Genomic DNA, 11,647 nt, shown 5'->3' with positions numbered 1-11,647 from the left:
CAACGGATGAATTTCAAATTTCTAGGGGGGGTAAGGCAAGGTGATCCCCTATTACCCTTCCTTTTCATACTTGCAATGGAAGGCCTACATGTAGCTCTACAAGGTGCCAAAAGCAAACACCTAATCAATGGCGTGAAATTACCCTACAACGGCCCCGAGATCTCCCATCTCTTTTACGCCGAGGATGCCCTTTTGTGGGTAATTGGAATCGAAACAACATCAAAAACCTTTCCCGCATACTCAAATGCTTCCAAATCTCATCCGGTTTGAAAGTAAATTTTCATAAATCTTGTCTATTCGGTACTTATGTTCCAGAATCTGAAATACAAGAGATGGCCATCATATTGGGACGTCTGAGAAGTTCTTTCCCATTCTCTTATCTTGGTGTTCCCGTAGGAGCAAATATGACTCTAAAGAAACATGGGCAGACAATTCTAGATAAATTTCAAGCCAGATTATCTTGTTGGAAAGCGAACACACTTTCATTCGGGGGAAGATTGACTTTGATAAAGTCGGTTCTAGGCAGTCTTCCTACGTATTATTTATCTCTTTTCAAAGCCCCTCGGGTATTCTTGAATCTCTAGAAAAACTCAGGAGGCGGTTCCTTTGGGGTGGGAACGAAGAAAAAAGGAAGATACATTGGGTCGACTGGTCCATGATCGTGGCTGACAAAAAGAATGGATGATTGGGAGTTGGCTCATTATTTGCTCAAAATACTGCACTTCTCAAAAAATGGGTGTGGAGACTTAGAAATGATCAAGGACAATTATGGGTTGAAGTCATTGAAAGCATACATAATCTCAAAGTCCATTCTTCTAATTATCTGTGCAGCAAAAGCAAGTCTAGTGTTTGGGGAAATATTGCCAAAGCAGTTAAAAGCCTGCCTTGCCATAATATTGACCCAAAAGTTATCTTCTCTTTAGTTCCCAGTTTTAATATCCGCATTTTGTTCTGGAAAGATATGTGGTGTGGTGATACTCCTTTACAATCCCGATTCCCCCATCTGTATCAATTGGAAGCAATCAAAAAGTGTAAACTTTCAAATAGGATAAGCACCAATGGTTTCGTGTGGAGGTGGAACAAAAATCCTATTGATGCTAATTGTCTCTCTGAATTAAATGAGTTTTATACCTTCTTCGCTACACAGGAATTCAACTTTTCCTCAAAAATGGGCTTTCGTTTTAATTTGAATCAAGATGAGACATACTTAGTCAAAGTCATGAGGCGACTGATTGATGACTCATGCACTCAAACCATAGGCAACCTGATATGTTGGTCGAATTTAATCCCCCTTAAGGTCAAATGTTTCATTTTGAGGGCTAATATAGGAAGGATCCCTACCTCAGATGCTCTTTCTCACATGGGCATTTCAGTAATTCATCCCAATTGTCACCTATGTGGATGTGTTATGGAAACCGTGAACCATCACTTTTTCGAGTGCAGTTTTGCAAAATATGTTTGGTATTGGATCGTTAAGTGGTGTGATATACTTGACTTAAGAGGAGACAACATCAGGGAGAGGATGGAGTTTGCACAGTCTTGGGGTAACTGCCCCCACAAAAGGGATACACTAAATCTTAATCTATACTCGACAATTTGGAACATATGGCTTGCTCGTAATGAGAAAATTTTCAACAAGAAACAGGTCTCTCCTACGAAAACGACGGATGCTATAATTTTCAAGGTTTTGAATGGTTGAAATACAGGGGTACTTCCGGTAAAATTTGGACAGAATGGAGTTGCTGCCCATTTTGATCCCTTAATTCTCGTTTTTTCCATTGTCTGTATATATGTTTGTTATTTCCCTTCCCTGTACTTTCTTCCATAGCTTCTTGCTACTGGTTTTTAATATATAATTCATTCGCCGTTTAAAAAGAAAAGCAATTACCCTACTTGCAAACCGTTGTCAATGACATGTGTCCAACTTGATTATAATCATATACAAAATTTACTCTCTCTCTCTCTCTCTCTATATATATATATATATATATATATATATATATATATATATATATATCCCTTTTAATAAATAAATAAGTTTATTCTCATATTGGCAAGTGTCAATATATTAGAAATCTTTATTAATATTATATGCCACCTATCATGCCACATGTTAACCTATTAATTCTCTATTTTAAATTTTCCACTCTAATTGCATTAAACTAATAATTGACTCTTAATTTCAAATTTCAAAATTTAAATTGCATACTCTAATTACATTAAATTAATAACACTAGAACAAAAAACAAAATAAAATTAATATATATTATAATGTGATATAATTTTAATGTATTTATTTAAATCAACGATTATGATTTTATATAACAAAAAATATCTCTTAATTAATAATTTATTTAAAATAATTTATTTGAAATAATTTATTCATAATTTTAAGTTTTTATTATGAAAATTTAATTAATTTATAACTGTGTTTTTCACGGGTTATAAACTAATATATATATATATATATATATATATATATATATATATATATATATATATATATATATACACACACAAAGAAAGGACCTATAGAGTGTTCTGAGTGGTCCTATTCAACAACTCGATTTTTTCATATTAGTGTAAAAAAATAATTTTTAGTTAGTGTGAACCTACAATATTTTATGTATATATGCATGTTTAATGGGTTATAGATAAAAGTAGAGTTATTGGTCTTGTGGTCAAGGCGCTATGATAATGAACAACAAGTTGCAAGTTCAACACAAACTTATATTTCCTTCATTTTATGTTATTTCGATTTTGGGATACTCTGATTACTGAAATACACTTTTGATACAATGATTTTGTAATCAATTATGGTTTTGGGTTGTTTTTGAAAAGTTAGAATTTATTGTGATTTTTGGGATATTACAAGTTGGTATCAGAGCCTTGGTTTGAGAGAATTGGATGAACGTTCGTGTGAATTCAGACTCAAACTAGGGAACTATAAAAGTTTTACAAATGGTTTTCAAAATTGTTTTCAAAAGTAACCAAGGATGCGATGTGTACGACCAGCCGGAGCAAGAAAGTATACCCCAAGTTACCCTACTGTTGTTGATACGATGTTTATGATAGAACAACATGCTAGTGATAGGCTAGGGATCTTCAGGTATTAGAATTGTCTGACGTAGGATGCCTGATAGCCTATGGTCACTTCTTGGATGAAATTGACATCATTAATCTAGTTGCTTAGTGTATGCATCATGGTTGTACATATCTAAGATTTTATAGCATGAGAATGTTTGGTTTAACCTTATTTCCTGTTCCTTGTTTGGTTGTGGGCTTAAGGTAGAATCAAGTATTCGACCGTCAATGGGTTCCATAGGAATCTCTTCCTCAGGTTGAACGCTAGTGTTTGAGGTTCCTTCACCGCTTGATTCTTGAATCTCTTCAAGAACAATTGTCCTCTCACTGTCCCCTTGGCATAAGAATTCCCTCTCGCGGAAAACTCCTCTCCTTGCTACAAAGACCACGTTATCACTAGGTCTATAGAATAGATATCCAAAGGATTTTTGTGGGTACTCGATGAAAATACACCACTCACTTCGAGGTTCAAGCTTGTTATGAGTCTCTCGTCTTACGAAAGCTTCACAGCCCCAAACCTTGATATGTACCTTGTCGTGGATCTGAAGGGCCCACACACATCTGTGTGTATGAGATCCAAAAATCCCTCACCTCTTTCACAAGTACCAGTGAAAGGTGGTTTAGTCATCTTTCCAAGTAAACAAGACTCGCATGTGTCATCTGACTTAAGGTCAAATGACTCCAACACTCCATCCTTTTGGAGTTGGGCAATGCGCTTCTTGTTGACATGTCCAAGATGACAATGCCACAAGCATGCTTTGTCTAAAGCATTAGACAAATCAATATGCAACACATTATTTCCTAAGTTATCTACAACCATCACAGTTTCATATACACCATTACAAGGCAATGCTTCAAAATAAAATAAACCATTATAATAAGCATTAATAGAACCAATTTCATTATTAAACGAAAATCTAAAGCCTTTTCTATACAAACCATGAAAGGAAATAATATTCCTCGTCATTTCTGATGAGTAGCAACAATCATTCAAGTCTAATACTAACCCACTATTAAGCACTAAAGAGTAAACTCCGATCTTGGTGACAGACGATGATTTCCTATTCCCCATTATCAGGTTCATCTTCCCATGCTCCACATCCCTACTTCTTCTTAGCCCCTGTAAATCAGAACAAATGTGAAAACCACATCCTGTATCAAGGACCCAAGAACTAGCATGTGATGAGTTATTAGACAAAATAGTATAAATACCTGTAAATGAGGGCTTTATCTTCCCATCCTTGATGTCCTACAAGTACTTCAGGCAACTTCTCTTCCAATGCCCCTTTTCGTGGCAGTAGAAGCACATTGCTTCTTTCGGATCGGAGGAGGGAGGGACAGAACCAGTTTTAGCTTTGGACCCACTAGAAGAAGATCCATCATGAGAATTTCCCTTCCAGTTCTTTGATGGAGATTTCCTCTTTTTCCCCTTTCCATGTCCAATAGCCAGGACTGGGGTAGCAGAAGGAGTGGGATTAGATTTGACACTTTTCCCTTATAATCCACTTTCAGCAGTTCTCAGCAGGCCTTGAAGCTTGCTCAATGTGACTTCCACATTGCTCATATGATAAGTCATCTTGAACTGATCATAGCAAGGAGGCAAAGAGTGTAGGACTATGTCAATAGATAACTATTCATCGAAGTTCACATTCAACTTCAAGAGACGATCCACATATCTCTGCATGCGTTGCAGGTGGGACGTGATGGACTCTCCATCCATCATCTTGGTGGTGATGAACGAGTTGACTATTTCATACCTCTCTTGACGTGCTCTTTGATGCTACTTTTCCATCAAGTCCTTGCACATATCGTAAGACCAATAGTCCTCGTAGAACCGTAGTAGCTCAGGAGTCATGGTGGCTACCATAATACAGGACACCTTAGTAGCATCCTTGTAGTGAGCCTCATACTCAACTATTTCTTCGGGAGTAGCTTTGGACTCATCAACCTCTTTTAACAGTTTGTCGAGGACATATTTTTTTCCCTCGTAACGCAAGGCCATTCGAATGTTCCAGATCCAATTATTGAAATTGGAACCATTGAACGTGACCCTCGCACAAATGTTCAAGAGCGAGAAGGAGTTGTTGTTGGAGGAACCGGAAGCGTTGTATGAGGTAGACATCTGAAAAAGAAGAAGGACAAAGTTTTGATTAGATAAGGAATCCTTAATATAACACCCAAAATGAAATATTAAGGCTAGGACCCAACACAATAATTCACAATTCGGAAGAGGGATGCCGTAATCCAATTATAAATTATTTGAAGGTAGGTAAATTACGATTTACCAATTCCACCATGAAAAACGAAAAGAATTAGGTTTTAAATGAAATGAAATTCCTAGATTCTTTGAGATTCATTGAACTTTTCAATGGCATGTTTAATCTCTATTATGTCCTTCAAGTTTGTGAATGGGATACCGAGGATCACAAACAAGGTGTGAATAACCATGCAAATTAGCTTGGTACCCTCGATGTCATTTACCACCTAATCAATGTGCCGGTTATCCACACACGCTCTATTGATCAATGATAATTTACGAGTTACCCATTGCCACCCTTGCTAGTCCAAATTAGTGTGCCGGTTAGCCTCACATGCTCCACTAACGACTTGACAATGTGCAATGTGCAATTTCATGGACTAGCACCAATTTCACATTTTCCTAAAGTAACTAAGATTGGGAATTTATAAAAAAAAATTTAGTTACTTTATATTTATCATTATACTTATTAATGAAAGAGTTAATGTCCTATCCTACCCGTTCGTCTAACAACCCTCCACTAGTCAAGAGTGCGGGGGTAAGAATAGATACCCAATGGCGGTCATTTTACAGGCCGCTTCCTTAAACACCCTTATAGACCAGCTTCGTGAATGAGGCCTACTAACGGTAAGACAGACTCATCTTATACACACACACATATATATATATATATATATATATATATATATATATATATATATATATATATATATATATATATATATCTTTTAATATTATAATAGTATAAGAGTTGTATTATAAACTTTTAAAACACTAGGGTTTTAGAATTTAATATTTCAAAATTAAACTTTTAATTAAATTTTAAATTCCAAAACTTAAAGGGTGTAATTTGAAACTTTCAAAATTACTAGATCAAATTTCAAACAATTTAAATTAATCATATAATTTTATTATTATCTTAAATTTGACCAAATCTATTTTTTTGACAAGGAAATCAGATTACCATTCAGCAAAATCAATTTATGGAGATAAAAACGATTTATGGTAATTATCCTAATCCAAAATAGATCAAAAATTCGAAAAATCTGCTAACAGACGAGTCAACTCGTCGAGTCAGGGCATGGACTCGTGGAGTTCATCCAACTCGTCGAGTTCCTCTTGAACTCGTCGAGTTTTTCAGGCAGAAAACAATTTCTACTTTACATTCGATTTGGACAGTTCACTATTGCATCAAATATAACAGAAAAACATCCTAGGCTCTGATATCACTGATGAGTTTTGAGCATAACAACATTCCTATGTGATCATGCAACCCTAATTGCTTTGGATCTAAGTTTTTCTCTATTTATACATGCAAATAAAAGTTCCAAAGCAATAACCCTAATACTAGCATATAATTTTCGAAATCAGTATGAAGCTAGGGTTTGAATGTTACATTGCTTGTAATCTAGTAATAACAAATATTCCTTGGATGATTTTGACTCTTAAAAGCTCTAGTGCCTCAAGTGTTGCACCTCTAATGGAGTCACAAACACCAATATCAAAGGATGAGTGAGAGATAGGGTTGAACACTATAATTTTCGGCTAGGGTTTCTCTTAGAATGCATAAGCCGAAAATCACATGCCAAGGGGGTCTTTATATAGCTCAGGCTGCTAGGGTTTTCAAGTGGAAACCCTAATCTGATTGCTTAGGCCTTAAGCAGTCCATGGACCTCCTTCCTAGAAGCCTTGGATGAAATTCTATAGGGCCTCCTATAGAATCCGTCCACTCCATATAAAGGAGTCCATCAGCCCAACTTTGCAACTATCATTGATTTACAAAACCAGTCCCCGTACTTTCAGTCAGTTCCTTTAATCCCAAAATTAATTCCAAATTAATTTCTTATTAATACTAATTGAATAATATTATTTCTAATTAATATATTATTCTTATAATATATTAATAAATCATTTATTAACCTCTTCCTCCAAAAGTCATCCTGTCAAGTTGCTATGGTGAAGGCAACCCAAAAGGACCATGGTACTATCAAATCAAGTACATACCAATTATAGTTATGGGCTTAGACACCTAATCCAACACTATCAAGATATTATTGAGCTCTTTGATGATCAATATGCTACTCTTTCTGAGGCTTTTGTTATTGTAGCCACTACGGCTGTCTCTGCGACATGGATTCAAGGGGAAAGATCTTTCTAGTATCGGGACTTTTACAATACGAAGCCCCTGGAGTTTGATGGGGTCTGGGACCCGATTGTGGCGATGAGGTGGTTGTCTAATGTGGAGGGTTATTTCTTCACATGTTCTTGCCCTGACCAGAAGGTCAAGTGCGTCATGAACCTTCTCCGGTTAAGGGTGAAGGATTGGTGGAGATTGGTGACTGGCTCTTACACTCCTGAGCAGAGAGCTGTTGTTACTTGGGAGCAGTTCTCAGAGATGTTTCGCACCAGGTATTTTCCCTTGGTATAGAGTGAACGATTCGCTCAGGAGTATCTGGATCTGAGACAGGGGACTAAGACGGTGACAAAGATCACCAAGATGTTTACTGAGAGGGATCTTTTCTGCCCTGAGATTGAGTCTTCTGAGCAGGCTCAGATGACTCGATACTTAAGCATGCTCAAGACGGATATCTGACAGTTTGTGTCCACCCAACGTTATGGTTCCCTTGCTGAGCTTCAGGAGGCTACAAGGAGGCAGGAGATTGAGATAGAGCTCCAGTCGAGGGAGTTGAGGTAGGCTCCTGTTCAGTCTCAGCTTGCGGTGAAGTGGTTCAAGCATGTTGATTCGAGATCTGGGAGACAGAGGGGCCGCACTTGTGGTAAGTGCAACAAGTTTCATAAGGGTGTTTGTCGGTATTCTTCTTCTAGATGCTGCAATTACGGCCAGGAGGGACACTTTGCGAAGGACTATCGTCAGCAGGCTCCACCGCTGAGCAGTAGGATATGCTATCATTGTGAGCAGGTGGGCCATATGAAGGCCCAGAGTCCCTTACTTTTCTCCAGGCCTGTGCAGGCGCCAGTTACTGCTACCTTGAGGATTACATATGGACGTCATGGTAGGACAGAGTCCCCGAGGGCGCGAGGTCATGCATTCTAGCTCACTGCAGAGGAGGCCAGGACGGTGTCGGATGTGTTGGATTTGGTGTCTAAGCCCATAACTATAACTGGTATGTATGTGACCCGATTGTAGCATGGTCCCTTTTTGGGTTGCCTTCACCAGTGCAATTTGATAGGAAGGATTTTTGAGAATGAGGTTATTTGTGATTTATTAATATATTACAAGTATAATATATTAATAATATTTAATTAGTATTGATCAAAAATTAATTTGGAACTAATTTTGTGATCAAAAGAGACTAATTAAATATATGGGGATTGATTATGTAAATCAATCATTCTTGTAATGTGGACTAAGGATCCATGACCATATGGTTGGGCTAAACCAAGAAGATAATCCATGGATAGTCCATGGAGGTTAATCCATGGAGCATAAGAATGTGAAAAGTCATGGAGCATTAGGGTTTACAAAGTGTAACCCCAATGTTTTCCACATTATAAATAGTGCCCCATAAGCCAAAATCGGGTACACACTCTTTGGAGTCAAGTAACTTATTCTCTAAAAGCCTCCTCTTGCATTTTGGTGTTTGTGAACCAATAGAGGCATCACACTTGAGGTGCTCAAGCTTTCAAAGGTCAAGAACTCTACCCTACTCAAGAGGTAAGCATCCAAACTAAGTTTTATATTATATAGCTTCAATTGTATGCTAGATAGGGAGAATGCTTTGGAAATTGAAAATATGCATGTATAATAGAGAAAACATAGATCCAAAGCATTTAGGGTTGCATGTGCACCATAGGAGTGTTATAGTGCTCAAAACCCAACATGATGTCGTTCCTGGTATGTTTCTATTTATTATTCTGTCAGTTATTTTATGGTATGCTTATGTTTAGGATTCTGATAGGTACATTCTTAGTGAATTCCTTGCCTGCTCTTGTGCTTTTTGACTCGGGTGCGAGTCAGTCCTTTGTCACTCAATCTTTTAGTAGGGGTTTTGATGACTCTTGGAGAGTTGGAGTGTCCGTTGCGGGTTTCTATCGCCAACGAACACGGGGTTTCTGCATCAAGCGTTTATTAGGGTTGTGTCTTGGATATTTTTGGGGTGCCTTATCCGATTGACCTGATTCATATTCCCATGGGGTATGTATGCGTGATATTAGGGATGGATTGGCTGATGAAGTTTGGGGCTATGACTGACTGTGAGGGTTAATGGGTGGTAGTTCGAACCCCAAGTGGGGGAGAGCTGGTTATTTATGGAGAGGGTACCAGGATTGGGTTAGCCTTTTATTCTACTGTCAGGGATCGGCAGTATATTCAACATGGTTGTATGGGTTATCTTGTAAATGTGGTTGACAATCAAGCTTGGAAGTAGTTTTCAGTTTCATATGTGTCTGTTGCTACAGAGTTTGCCAATGTGTTCCCGAAGGAGTTACCGGGTTTGCCCCCCTGAGAGGCAGGTCGAGTTTAGGAGTGATTTAGTCCCGGGTGCGGCTCCAATTGCCAAGGTGTCATATCGATTTACACCACCTGATATACATGAGATGTCCTCTCAGCTTCAGGAGCTGTTGGGCAAGCAATTTATTAGACCAAGCAGTTCTCCGTGGGGAGAATCGATTTTGTTCGTCAAGAAGAAGGATGGTTCACACCAGATGTGCATTGATTACCGGGAGTTGATCAAGCTGACGGTAAAGAGCCATTATTCCCTTCCGCAGATTGATGAACTCTTCGATCAGTTGCATGGTGCATCTTGTTTCTGCAAGATCGATTTGAGGTCGGGGTATCATCAAATGGGGGTTAGAGAGGAGTACATGGAGAATACCGCATTCCATACTCTTTATGTTCATTACGAGTTCGTGGTGATGCCATTTGGGCTCACCAATGCGCCTACGACATTTATGTTGGATTAGTGTCTAAGTCCATAACTATTTTGGTATGTACTTGACCCGATGGTGCATGGTCCTTTTGGGTTGCCTTCACCAAAGCAACTTGATAGGATGAATTATGGAGAGAGAGGATTAATTATGATTTATTAATATATTATGAGAATAATATATTAAAGGAGAAATCATATGTTTAATTAATATTACTCAATAATTAATTAAGAATTAATTTTGTGGCTAAAAGAGATTAATTAAACTTAGGGGACTAGAACTATCAATTGTGTGATAGTTGGATATTGGGCTAATGGACTCCATATTAGAGGAGTAGACGAATTCTATGGGGAAACCCATTAGAAATCGTCCAAGGCCTCTAAGGAGGGAGTCTATGGGCTGCTTAGGGCCTAAGCAATCAAATTAGGGTTTCCTTGTTAGATAACCCTAATAGCCTCACTATTTAAGGACCCCTAGGGCACCAAAAACGTGGCTAAGAGTTTCCTTAGGGTTTCTAGACGTTTTTGGTGTCTTCTCTCTCCTCCTTCTTCATCCTTATTGCTTATGGTGTTTGTGACTCCATTAGAGGTGTGACACTTGTGACACTAAGCTTTCAGAAGCTAATTACAAGAAGGAATTGAGATTGTTATTGCTACATAACAATCAAGGTAAGATCTAAATCCTAATTCATATGTTATTCGATTATTGTATGCTAGATCTAGGGTTTATGGCTTTGGATGATTATTGCATGTGCATTAGACAAACTAGATCCAAATCTTTAGGGTTTGCATGTACACCATAGGAATGTTGTAGTGCTCAAAACCCATCAGTGGTATCAGAGACTAGGGTGGTTGTTTGATGTATTTGATGCTTAATTGTTCATTGCATGCTTGAAAATCGATTTTTTTGGGTTCTGACTGGCAGACTCGCCGAGTCCATGAATGGACTCGACGAGTAGGTCTTACTCGACGAGTTCCATTGTGGACTCGACGAGTCCAGGGCTCTGGTGCCGGGATTTTCGAATTTTTTGCCAAATTTTGTTGAGGATAATTGCCAAAACTCGTTTTTCTTGCCAAAATCCGAATTTTTAAGTTTGGAATGGTTATCCTCATAAAAATTGATGGATTTGGTTAAATATGGATAATATAGGATTATTATTAGTCAAATATTTGACCTAGTAAGTTTGAAAAGTTTCAATTTACACCCCTTAGGTTTTATAGTTTAAATTTGAATCTTAAAAGTTTTAGTTTTGAAATTTAAATAGTTAAACCCTAATATTTTGAAAGGTTTCAAAATTTGTCCTCAAGTTTTGGAATTAAAATTTTTTGATTAAAAGGTTAATTTGGAAATATTTAAATTCTAAACCCTAATGTTTTGAAATGTTTCAAAACTTGCCCTCAAGTTTTGGAATTCAAATTT

This window comes from Lactuca virosa, chromosome 9 (assembly GCF_052849685.1).
Source record: "Lactuca virosa cultivar CGN04683 chromosome 9, Lactuca_virosa_CGN04683_v6, whole genome shotgun sequence".
NCBI lineage: Eukaryota > Viridiplantae > Streptophyta > Magnoliopsida > Asterales > Asteraceae > Lactuca > Lactuca virosa.
This window is presented reverse-complemented; position numbering follows the sequence as displayed.